This window comes from Epinephelus lanceolatus, chromosome 17 (assembly GCF_041903045.1).
Source record: "Epinephelus lanceolatus isolate andai-2023 chromosome 17, ASM4190304v1, whole genome shotgun sequence".
Classification (NCBI taxonomy): domain Eukaryota; kingdom Metazoa; phylum Chordata; class Actinopteri; order Perciformes; family Serranidae; genus Epinephelus; species Epinephelus lanceolatus.
The window spans coordinates 20070146-20083417 of record NC_135750.1 but is presented as its reverse complement, the minus strand read 5'-3'; the positions used below and the strand labels follow the sequence as shown (position 1 = coordinate 20083417).

Here is a 13272-nt window from a genome sequence, read left to right as displayed (position 1 = left end):
GGTACAAGGGGAGGGGGGGAGCGAGAGAGGGAGGCCCTAAGTGTTGTCAGTTTGCTGCATTAATTTTTCAACCGTGGCCAGTGAGGCTGGAGGGACGGAGGAGGGGCCCACCGCAGAGCTCGCTCAGATGAACCACGCTGTACCTAACGCTGCTGTGTCTGCTCCACGTTGCTGTTTATCAGTGCTCACTCGAAAATAAGTCCCTTTCTGTGAGACTCAATTATGATTCAACTGATTCGTCAACTCGGTCCCAGCCTCCCGCTGATGACATATTTGTTTTCCTCTGTCTGTTCTTCCGCTGCTCAAAAATAGCCTTCTGGTGGTTGTGTGACTTGTGCCTCTTTGTCTGGGTGTTTGTGCCCTCTCATGGCGTACAGTATGTGTAGCTGATAATAGACAGACCTCACTCTGTGCTTTTTGATCCCGGCTCTGAGCTCTGGTTGCTGACTCACTGATGATGTCAGCTGAGACGCAGGACTGAGCAGAAAGGAAGCATAAAGACTCAGTTTTTTTGTCTGCTACTTGGCTGCTGTAGTAGAAACTGCTATTATTACTTCTGTGTTCTTCACAGCTCTCCCCCGTGTTCTGTGTCAAAATACTCCTGTCCTATAATTAGCACCAATGTTCTCACAGTGCTGGTCAGCGGCTGGGAAGGATACTGCTGAGTGATTTCTATGTCCGTCAGAACCACGTTAGCAAACACTTCCGTGAGTCATTAATAAGAGGCGCTCACAGCCAACGAGGACGTCACTACTGACATTTGTTGCAGATATGAGTCAGAATTTCTTGCTTTTTTATTTAATACTTCCTGAGCAGTTTGTGTGTGACACATTTCATTTAGCATCGCTAATGCTTGGAGATGTAAAGTAGCCATGCAGGAGCTCACAGCTCCTCACAGATGTCATGTAAAGTATCTAAAAATGCTTGGCGGTGATGCAGTATGTAAAGCACAGCACTGTGGGAGAAGACGTGCCCGGAGGCTATGCAGGAGTTAAGTCACGATGACTGGAGTCACAGCACCCACAATACAGGAAGCGAGTCGTCAGGATGGATCACACGCAGAGGACAGATCTCCCCTTGGGGATTAATACGCCCTAACTTTAACTTTGTCACATTGTGATCCAAAAGATATCTTTAAGACAACACAGACATGGTTAGGCCTGAAAATGAGTCTCAAAAGTTTCCTCACCAGCACATACCAGCATACATTTCGGATGACATACAATAGAAACATATTTAAAGGAGCACTCAAGTGATTTAGAGATGGAGAAAAAATAATGGTGAGAATCAGTGTCAGTTAATGTGTGATTGGTTAGATTTTACATAACATGAGCACCACAGCTGTGTCCCAATTTGGATCCTTCTGTTCGTACACTTCGATATAGGACACTGTGTACACCATGCACTTACTTGCATAGTACTTATCGACAGGGTTTTGTTGCCTGGAATTGAACAGCTGCTATGCACTTACTGGATATGACCATCCTGACATTTGACCATTGCATCTTTTTTTTAATGTCAAATTGCTACTTGCCAACATTTGATTGTGATTTTTCGCCCGCAAAAATATTTGCAGACTTGGTTACAATGGAAAAAGGGAAGCACTGCTTGGCTCTGATGGCTGGTCTGACCATTACTCTTTGGCGAGGCAGTAAAAGTACAAAACAAAGAACACTGGAAGTCCCAAATTAAAGCAGACGACCATGAAAGACAAACAAACACTCCATCTTTGGGTGAATGAAAATATAAGTTATTTATTTTTCGAGCATAGGCAATGCAACAGGCCGACGCGTATCGACTCAAGGTCTTCATCAGGATTCTGGGAAACACTAATCAGACTTTGTGCTGACTTGTTTGCTTGCTTACTGCAGCTTCTTCTGACACCATTTTCCCAAGTAAGGTGCTCCCTCCTCTTCCACTGCGTAGCCAAGATGGCGACCATTGAGGGTGAGAGGTGTCCAGTTTTCCACACTCAACTTTTTGACCGTTGAGTACACCATCTGAGTACTTGTCGTCCACTGCATTTTGCCAGACTTGTCAGCGTGAACTTACTCATGTACTCAGAATAGCAAGTGTAAGTACGGAAGAATGCGAAGTGAGACAGCAAGAGAGAACGCAACGAAAGGACATGTCCGTGCCATTTATGTGCTAATATTTTGAAATCCCTGCTCACTTGCTCTTTCACACTTCAACATAAGGTCATGTAGTTATAAATAAATATGAAATAAATTTGGAAAAGATCTGTTTCTGCGACAAATAGCGTAGCGTAAATTAAAAAGAAGTGTATCATGGACACTTCTCTAAAGAAAATCATATAAAAACAAAGTAATTATATTTTAGGCTCAGCTAATTCTGTGAGCTGTTATGTGTTGTGTGTGTTTTGCCCTCTAAACCTGATCATTTCACCTCAGCGTGACACCATAGCTGACATTACAAAAGGCAGGGCAGGGCCATAGATGAACTGTGTGATTTACAGCCTCTGCCAGGTCGCACAGGTGAGAGTCCTTTCTTTACCTCCCTCTGTTTTGTCCTATCCAACAGGTGTGTTTTCTCTCTCGGGTCTGATTCCTCTCTACCACCCGCCAGCTCAGCTAGCCAGGACAGGCCTTCCTCCACTCCAAAACCATGATTGCATTCTTGAGCTATTCCACCCCCTCCTTCAGAACAAGAGCCCTCCGCATCTCTCTCCCTTTCAAGTAGAGGCTGCCGGCCGCGTTTCCCCTTTGAAGATGTAATCTTGGAAAACACAGAGACATCTCCGGGATTATCTTAAATGTCTTCAGTATGTCAACAGCCTAGCCCCATTGCTGTTGAGGTTGTCGAGCAGCGCTGGCTGTTTAAAGGGTCGACTGTGATGACAGCCAAGGAAAATGCCTCATCGCAGAGGTAATCACAGGGTCAACTCCGCCGACTCCATTCAGGGCCAAACTCCCACTGTTAAAACTGGATGATAACAGACACAATGAATGATGTATTTCCCCCATGTGGCAAGGCTGTGTTTACAACTGAAGGTAATGTCAGGCAGTGGAGCGCTCAATAACAGATGGCGCTGGTAGGTGAGGTTCATTTATGTCATGGCATTTTCCAAAATGTTATGAAAATGTGAACGCTGCAATGTCTTAACTAAGCATACACAATAAGATGAGAAGCATCATTGAGCAGTCACAAGAGGGAGAGTTACTATACACCAAATTAGAGGCACATAAGTGGGCGCTCCTTGAAAAGGATCTTGACTTTGTAATCATATCAGATGTTATCGGGAGGAGATTTTAGGAAGGGTAAGTGCTTGGAAACTAAATCAGAGAGAAGCTGCCTAGGGAACACGTTGTTATCATAATTACCTGCTGAGCGATGACTGCAGAACCGGTGTTGATGTTGACGCCGAGCCGCCCTCTTCTCTCTCCGACAAGGCTGTCTTGTGTGGGCTGCTGCTTGCTTCGACATCTCTTTGTGCTCTGTTCTTATGAGTGTTTTCTTTCTTGCTTTTTTTTTTTTTCCCCTCCTCTCCTCAGCCAGGAACACACACTGCAGGCCAGAAAAACGCAAATATTGTTTTGGTGAGATCTGGCTCGCAGATTTCAGGACGGACTTGCGTCAGAGTGTACGTGCGGGCGCTGGCAGGCTCTGGGGTTGCTCCCGGGAGCCGAGGCGAACCAGAGACCTCATCTTCTCCGTTTTCAAACAACAACCTGCTCCTGCTGGCGCGCGGGGACCCGCCCGCCTGCATGGTTTTTTATTACAAATGATCTGTTTGAATGAAACGCGGCCCTCAGCCTCGGCCCGCTGCTGGCATTTAAACAGGGAGGAAATAACAGATGATGATATCAGAGCGTCAGAGAGTGAAGGAGAGGGAGAGACCACTCAAGGAGGAGAAACACTTGACCTGTTTGTTTTGGGAAAATGGTATTCCTCTGCTAATTTCCTCCTGATAAGTATCTGACAGCTCATAGTAAAGTGTTTTATCTTGGCTGGAGGGAAATGGCTTCTCTCACTCACAGCGCCAATCGATTTCAGAGACTCTGCTGCTTTAAATTGCATTCTCTGGTCTTTAGAGTTCTTCTATTTGCATAGAGGTAATCAATTACATATATTAGCTTACCGCTTTTAGCTTAACATGGACTTTCTCCCTCCTTCCCTCCCTCCCGCTCGCTTCTCCTTGCCTCTCCAGACGCTGCTGCAAATTCTCGCTCTTTCCTCTTCCACCTAACATCATTGACTGCTGTGTGCCGTGTTGGGGGGCATTGATTTTTACTGCTCTGCCTCTCTCTCTGGTTTAACAGTTGATGAGTTGTGTTAAGACGCCCAGGGACAGCCCTGCCTGTTTTAAGGAGATGAGGTTGGCTTTTATAGCTCCTCTGCTTCCTCAGCCTCGGATGATAAGGTGTAAGTGTGCGCGTGTGTGTATATATATATATATATGTGTGTGTGTGTGTGAGTATGTGCACGTCCAAGTGAGTGTCTGTATGAGTTGAGCAGCCGCTTGAGACTAGGATTCCCCCCAGGAAGCTAAACTAAACGTTGTGGTGTTAAGGGCTTTTAACGGGAAAACTTGGGCTTTGTCATCTCCAGCATTCGAATCACTTTAACGGCTTTGCGCAGAAAATTGGTTTATCGCAGTCAATGAACAGCCACATCATCAGATACGATTACCAGGATTGAAGTGTTAAGAGAGTAATACCAAGCACGATTATGAAACAGGAGACGAGTGGCTCGAGTGGAGAGTTGACACAGAGTTTAGATCCAAAGGTGACAGGAGTTTTGTAGTCTCCCAGAAGCACCTATAACCTCCCCCTTACACACATGTACACACACACACTCAGAAGTCATGGATACAGACACAAACCTCATTTAACACGATTAGTTTCTTTGAGGATTTTACCGCAGCCTCTTATATCTGGGATGAAAGAGTTCACACTTCTGACAGGGTAAAAAAAAAAAAAAAAAAAAAAAAAAAGCTGGAGTCTGCAGAAGCTTGTACAAAGCACTCAGCTCTTCACTGCAATATTCACCACATTATTAAGGAACACATTGCTTTGTGCTGTGTTGCTCTCAACACCATCTGTAGTGTGCCGCTCAAGTGGTAGCAATTTTCTTGTAGTCTCGTGTCTCCCATGCAGTATTACAAGAGAAACTCGATTGCAGATCTCCGCTCGATGTTCTAGTGCATTTAGTTTCTCATAAACGTTTGCAGTCTTTGGTGATTGCTCCCCGGCAGTTTCCGATGTGCTGAAAATGCACTGCCGTCTCACTATTTAGCTCTCGCCCGCACTTGTTGGCTTTGTAGCCTGGTGTCATTTCAGAGTGTGAGAAAAAATATTTGCCCGGTTCTGCTCTTAAACTCAGCTGTAACAAAACCATGTTGTTGTTTTTAGGTAGATAAATATTGCTCTCTTGTGAGGTTGCTAAATGATGCTGCCTTAAGAAATATATACTAATTGAATTTTCAGAACATAACGTATGGCCACCTTAACAATGTGATATTATAATCTTTCTCTTAAACCCATAACCTCTGCACACTCGCTGCACAGACGTTTTTAAGAGGGTCCATCGGTGCGTGTTATAGCTGGGTAATATCAACCTAATAGGCTTACCTGTCAGCACTGTATGGGACGAAGACCCTGTAAATCACATTTGTCTGCGACACCTGCTCGCCTCCCCGCGTATTTATGGGTTTCTCCTCCGCCCTGTCCTCTTCTTTTTGGCCTCGGTCCAAAATCAACCCCCGCTTCCCACAGTATGTTCCTCAGTATGCTCCCTTCTTCTCGTGGATTAAATGAACGAGCAGGTGTTAAGATGTATGGGGGGCTCCGCTCCGTCCATACGCCCCTCCTGCTTAAACCAACCATGTATTGTTGGCTCAATATCAGTAGGAGATGGGAGGGACGGAAATAGTTTTTGTCACATTTAAATGTTTGAACATTGCGTGTGAGCACTTTAACTTCTGCAAACTCCTGCCATGTGGCACACTGCTACCTTGTATAGCTGCTGTAGTTCCTTCCAGTATTGCTGATATGAAATCTCTGTTACGCTCCCGTATTTTTATGTAAATCTCAGCGTCCCACTGGCCAAAATTTCCTCGACTCTGATTAAAAGTGCCAAGACAAACTGTACCTCTTGGAAAATGGCCATGAGGGCAGCCCGAAGCAGAGGAAGCTTGTTTGCACCGGTGGTAGAGATTGTAAGTGATGAAACAATGGGAGAGAACAGAGAGCGGTGTGTCTTCCTGAGTGATTGTCTTTGCCAGAAGACCTTAAGATAAAGAGTGAAACAAATAAAGTTGTTAAGTCTCTGTTTCTGTTAGTGTATGCAGGAGAACTGCTGAAAAATGCTCTGTCTTCTTCATTATAAGTGACCCCTTTTACAGTACATTTGATTTGATTTTTATGAGGAATTTAAAGGCACAACAACTCAAAGGAGTATCACGACACAAAAATCCCACAGGATAGCATTTAACTTTTGTTTTAGAAACTACCTTTGTTTGGCCCTGTTTGCTTTCCAGGGACAGGCTGAGCTTCTTGCTATTTCACCTTTAACAAGAGTAACACTGACATAATGCTTGCTCTTGTGTTGCACTTATGTTGGCTTCCATCCATGTCAGTTTGTCAGTTCATGTATTCTGGGGCACTTTTGTGAAGTAAATCAAACATATGCTTCAGTCTCAGTTTAACTCGACCTTCAACAGGTAATAATATTCCTACAGGTCCTTTCTGTGAGCATGTATCTGATAACATTATTCTGAGCCACCTGCATTTTCTTTTGAAGCTTTTGGGAAAGGCCACGGCACAATCAGGCACAGACATAGTTGAAGTGGAGTTGGATTAATGAGGCAACTACAAGTGGCTTCACCTTAATATAAAAAAAAGAGCTCTTTTGTTATCTTAGATGTGATTGTAGCTGCAGTTTCCTCCCCGGAGACAGTTTGGTGGAGAGAAACTCTAAAGTATTTGACACTGGTTTTGGATTCACTGTGCTGTATTGCTACTATAAAACATATTTTAAATGCATTTTCATACATCTTGTATGTGACAATACATGTGAAATTTTACCTTATGAGTAAGAGTCTACAGCAATGTTAGAGGCTGTGTGAGGCTGGGCTTAGGCACAGCAGGGGCTTAGAGGTTAATGCTAACATCAGCATGCTGACATGCTCACAGCGACGATGCTAACATACTGATACTGACCTGGTTCGCCATCCCAGTTAAGCCTGTTGGCATGCTAAACTGAGCAACATTTGCTTATTAGCACCAAACACTAAACACAGCTGAGACTGATGGGAGTGCTGCTAGTTGATCATAAGATAAAGTATTGGACAAATTGAATTTTTTAACTGACTAGCGTGGCTAGGAAAGTCCTGCAAAGAGAGGAGAGGAGTTTAAAAATCAGGGTTGTGTAATATGCAGGCTAATGTGGTATTTCATCACAGTTTTCATGATGAAACTTCCACCAATCAAAGTGAAGTGCGTGGCAGATGTCTGGAGACAGAATGGCAATGTGCTGCTAGGCTAATCCCAAAACCTGTGTATGTGTGTTCTGGGCCTATGCTGGATTTGTATCAGCCTGTAAAGGGTGCAGCGAAGCAGTGAGGAGAGACTAAGAGAGGTGTATTAAGGCAGTGAATCTCGCTGCTGTGTGTGTAATGGACTCAGGATGAGGGCTGACCAAGCGCCAGGCTGCTGATAACCTTTAGGAAGGACATTGTTCCTGTGCAGTGGGGGGTGGGGTCGCGTGGGGGGGATATACAGGACTGCTGCAGTACACAGGCACGGCACTGTGATAGGTGGTGCAGTTGTTCATTGGTTCATTGGCTCTCCGGCAGGGTTAGGAGGTAGAGTAAATGGGGCAGTATAGCAAAGTCCCTCATGGCTTCCTGCATACATTTTTCAACACCAGGGTCTATTTCTCTGTGAGACATTTGTCCTCTGTCTGAACCAGCTTCTCCCTGGCATTTCATTAAAAGAAATTTAACAGCCTTTTCTTTCTGTCTTCCTTCCCCTCAGATCACCGCTTAAGGAGGGGGGTCAGTGAAGGACTGTGCGTGAGGAATACATGAAGGGCGGGGTGGGGGAGGGGGCGGCCACCACCACAGCGGCAGTACCACCAAGGTCAAAGTTCACACAGGTAAAAAGATTTTTCCTTCTAATCCAAAGCTTGGTGATTGTTGCACGCTCTCTGGTTTAGTCCTGGCTTCTTTTTTTTCCAACACGGAGCAGACTTGGCACACAAAGGCGAAGTGAGGGAGTAATGTGGCTGGTTTTGATTGGACCCTCCTGGGCTGGCGGCCGGGGAGGAACTGGGAACTGAGCAGTCTGCAGCTGCTGTTTATGAGGAGTTGTGCAGGATCTTATTTGGCTCCGGCTAAAAAACCCAGCCAGTCCCCGCCGAGAAGCTTGTGGCCAGTGTCAATACTCGGAGAATAGAGCAAAAATCATGGCGCTATGATTCAAGAGCGGTTTGGTTCCAAAGAACTTAAATTTTCTTAATTTTTTCATTTTTCCGCAGTCAGTAGATGCAGGGCAGGGGACAGGGAGGAAGATTCATGTGTTCATGCTGATTTCTAGTGAGAAAAAGTGAATGTGAGTGTAGAGTGCTGACAGGAGTTTCTAGACTATGCAACTTCAAGGTTCAGTGTGTAAGATTTAGGGGGATTTAGTGGCACAAAGCAGTGAGGTTAGAATTCAGGAGGTTTCTACCAGGAGCAGAAAATATCCTCAGGGGTTTCTGTCTCTCCATAACACACAGATCTGGTGATCTAAACATTTTCACATTACAAATCATTGTTTTTCTGATGCTGTGCAATGCAAGTGGCCCTATCAAGAGCCAGTGTTTGGTTTGTCCCCTCTGGGCTACTGTAGAAACATGGCTGTGCAACATTGTGATCTCTGTACACTAGGACCTGCTTCATATGTAGATATAAATGGCTTATTCTAGGTAACAAAAACACAACGGTTCTTGTTTTTAGGTGATTATACACTAAAGAAAACATACTTATATTCCATGTCTGCCCCAAAATCCTACATACTGTACCTTTAAATTGATGCTTTAACTTTTAAGTCCTCTCTCAAGCCTTAATTAACTGTATGTCACATTTTTCTGCCCTTTGTAGAGTTTTAAGTGCCACGTTTTTGTAATCTGATATTGAATTTAATAGTAGCACTACACTATACTGATGAAATGTGATACATTGAAGAGCTTATTGTGGTCCACATTCAAGCTTCTTGTGTCTGTGCACTTACATTTTTACTCATGGCCCTGAACCAGAAAAGTTAGTCATTTTTAAACTACATCCTGAGTGGTGTAAAATTCTGCCACCGAGCTCCAGTATTGTGCTCTCTTTTCCTTCTGTATTCTTTGCTACCAGGGATTAAGGAGGATTGGGGGGTGGGTGGTGGGTGGTTTGTTGGGTGGGGGCAGATCCAGGAAGCAAATAAATAAATAAAGTGCCGGTTAATCTTCCTTAGTGCCGTGTGTGTGAACACTGAGCAATGGCACCGCCCGGGGAACATCTGCCTCGCACACAAACACACACACACATGCATGCGCAATGTGTATGACAGACAGACAGACACAGATACTGTACACACATGCGCGACTAGCAGGGATCAGCCAAAGCGATAAGCGCATGGACGTCAGAGCACAGAAAGCGACAGGTTTAACACACATACACTACTCGAACACACACCCGCCGACCATCGGCGGAGTGACAAGTAGTGCACAGTGAAAGAAAAAGAGACGCTGCCAGCCGACGGAACAGAGCTGCAAAAATATGACAGCACACGACTGCAGAAACATGAAAGTATAGGAGACAAGTTTTGCTGCGTTTCTCTGCTGCTGTCTCGCTGTATTCAGCTCGCCTGGTATCCGTTGGACTCGTATCTGTTCTTTTTTTCTCCTCCTCTCGCATTAACACATACACAGCGCACCAACAGTTGATCAAACAACTGTGCAATTGAGGCAGAATTTGGCCAGACAGCCAGCCAGGATGAGTAATGTAGAGCTCCTCTGGCTTAATTTGTTTAGAAAGCCTATCATCGCTGCAAACATGTTACAGACTGTTGCCGTTTACAGAGGAGTATTTTCCCCTGCAGCTTTAATTGGATGCATTTTTAATGTTAGCGCCACATAGTGTGACCACTGTTGACACTGAACACTGTGGCTGTTTGTGAGGCGATGAAGTCGAGATTGAGGAGAAAGGAAGAGTGTGTGTGTGTTTGTCTGAGTGTGTAATGGTTGGGTGGATTCCCTCTGTGTGTTCTCTTCGCGCTACAGGCGAAATTTATAGTTGTGTGTCAAAGGGTCACGGCTTCGTTATGGAGCAGACGCACGTAGCTGTTGTAGCTGTTGTAGCTGTTGTAGTCTCGCTTTAGCAGTATACAGCCAGACTTCTGTTCCTCGTCGTTCCTTTTTTTTTTTTTTTTTTTTTTTGCTTGACTTGGGCCTGACATCCACACTAAGCTGGCAGCTTTTACAACTAAAAACTACACTTTTTGAAAATGGTCTCCAGAGATGAGGAATCGGGGAAAACAGCTTTTGGTAAACAATGACGTAAACCCTGAGTTGCATGAGCAGGTACTGAGGAGCACTGAGGCCAAAAGAACAACATTGAGTTGTTTCTAACCCACCCGTTGTAGAGCTATGACGATTAATCGATTAGTCAATCAAAAGACAGTTAATCACCAACTATTTTGACTATTGATTAATCGTTTCAGCCAGTTTTCAAGCAAAAATGTCAAACATTTGCTGGTTCAAGCTTCTTAAATGTGAGAATTTGCTGCTTTTCCTTGTCATTTATCGTACTTAATGAAGAGTCTTTGGGTTTTGGACAGCTGGTTGGACAAAAGAAACAAATCAGAGAAACTGTGATGAGTATTTTTCACATTTTTTCGACATTTTAGAGACTAAATGATGAATTGATTTGCTGTGAAAATAATTAGCAGGTTAGTCAGTAATGAATATACTCATTAATTGTAGCCATGGTTGGAAATTAGCCCCAAAAAATATACAACCGGTTGCTAGATCTGCTTTACTCACCAGCCAACAAAACAATAGTTATCTGTAAGTGGCTGATGGACTTTAAAATCCACCAGCCACGGTGGCCGATGGACAAAAAAAGTTAATTTCAACCCCCTTCGCAGCCCCACTCAGTCGTTTCTCATTTAAAATTTCGCTGATCACTCAATACAGGCTTTCTATTGGCACATATCGTTTGCTTATGTAAAGAGCGCTTTTCAAATTAGCGACGTAGTGGACGTAGTCTTGAGTGTCAGGCATTTCTGGTCTGTTGTCTGCGCCTCGTGCCACATGGCATTCCTAGATAAAGCAAAGGATGTCAGACCTCTTAGGGATTAGCTCACTCCAAGGGAATTAGCATCCCATTCCCAGCCTTCTTCTTCATTCTCGACTGTTTCTCTCCCTCTATCTTGTGTCCTGCACCCACTTCCTTTTTTGTTCATTCCTCCTCTCTTTCCATCTTTCCTCTTCCCCAGATTTAAGGTTTTCTGAGGTAAACGTGTCCATATGACGGATTGACAAGCAGCGCACACACTAATAACTCCTGTGTGCCCTCATGTGTATGTAGATACTGTATATTGGGCGTGAGACACAGAGATAGAACGAGAGACAGTATGAGACTAATCAAGACTCTCATTCTCTGAGGAGTTTCACCTCAGGGTGCTGCAGCTTAGGAGACTGTGATGATATTCAAAAGACAGGAATGTGTATTTTTATCCTCGCCGCTGATATTTATTGTGGTTACCGTCTTAACGGCCCATTTTTCACATACACAAGCTGGCCTTTTTTGGGTAGTGTGCTGCGAAAGGCATCTCGCAAACAAGCAGAGGTAGAAAGTGGTGAGAGTGGGAGGATGAGAGAGAACATTGTCTTCTCTTTTCCAGCTCAGGGACAGAGCAGAACAGGTTGTGTGAGGATACTTGCTATCCTTAACAACGTCTAACACTGCCTCAGGGCCACCTCCACTTCTGTGATGCAGCAGAGAGTTGTGTTGTTAAGAGGAGTCAGAATATTAGCAACACATTCCTCAGCGTCAGATGGCATTCCTGGTACACTATAATTACCAGAGTAACACTTTCGCTTGGACATGTTTAAACATCATTAATGCAATAACTTTTTACTAATGTCTTAAAATGGTTTTCTTTAATAGATTTAAATTAACTTTTTGTCACAGTTAAGACTCATTAAACGTAATTAGTGTTATACTTACGTGGATTTGGTGTGCAACCTCAATAGATCAGGACGCATCAGGGTGTTTTTCTGGCTTTGTTTTTTTTTTCTTTCACTTCGTGTTAACGTTAATTTATCCAACTTGTGACTTAGGTTCATAGTTTGGCCATCTTCCTATCATAGTAGAGCTAAAAATAGTGATATTTATGTTGTACTGCTGAGAGCTAGGACTTCACTAAAAAGAATTCACATAGGGCAAGAAACAGGAGCGACCGGATGATCATACAGGTCGTAAACAAACCCCCAGGCTAACCAAACATGTTTGCAAGAGAAAACAAAGGTGAAAAGGTTAAATTATTTCAAGCGTCTGGAATTCTGGTTCAACTTTGACTTCAGCGTTTCCTGTGCAATGACTAAGTGTTGCCAGTATTTTATTTGCACGGCTTCGTCAGACTTAGTTTCAGTGTTACGAAGGTGAGTACAAAGTTCTCATAACTAGAGGCCCATTGTCTTTCTGATTTTGATTTGCCGTTTTTTTTTTATTTTTTTTTTTAAGTCTGCCGATTTGAATTATATTTCTTTCTGAGCACAATAATCGACAGCATACAAAGACATTTTTGTAACTTCACTCAATGAAAATTCAATTGTATCTTCAGAAGAAAACACAAACCATCAAATAACTTTTACATTTTCTTCAAAACTGCACCAGGCTAGAATACATCTCTCACTTTCACTTAAACAAATCTCAAAATATAAAGTGTTCCAGGTTACTGAACAGCTTTTGTACTCATTAAATCGAACTGAAAATGAATGGATATATAAACTCCCACTCCTGCGGTGAGCAGCATTTTCCTGCACCTCGCAAGAGGAGAGGTGAGACCCCACACTGTAGGCAGCTGGTCACTACGATTACTCTGAGCAGTGAGCATGGAAATGAATTACAGCTTTTTCCCTGATGGTTGGAATAAGTTGCTAAATTTGTCGCTCCTCTGTTTTAGAAATGATGTTGCTAAGAGGGGTCGTTACAAAGCATTGGTATTTTACAACCTGGGAATCAGAAGGGGTTGCAGCAGCTGTGACAATAGTCAGTAAAGC

At 43.7% G+C, this 13272-nt stretch overlaps 2 protein-coding genes across 5 annotated transcripts in view; both read left to right on the top strand.

Annotated features, from left to right (window-relative positions):
* Positions 1-13272, top strand: part of zmiz1a (zinc finger, MIZ-type containing 1a) — a 124013-nt gene that overhangs the window by 18820 nt on the left and 91921 nt on the right. For 3 of the 4 annotated variants that reach the window (XM_033613166.2, XM_033613162.2, XM_033613164.2), the window contains exon 2: positions 7998-8118. The exons of the other annotated variant lie outside the window; for it this stretch is intronic. The gene's annotated coding sequence lies outside the window, so the exon portion shown is untranslated. The remainder of the gene's footprint in view (positions 1-7997; positions 8119-13272) is intronic. 4 annotated transcript variants of the gene reach the window in all.
* Positions 1-13272, top strand: part of rps24 (ribosomal protein S24) — a 135056-nt gene that overhangs the window by 71221 nt on the left and 50563 nt on the right. The gene's annotated exons all lie outside the window — the stretch shown is intronic.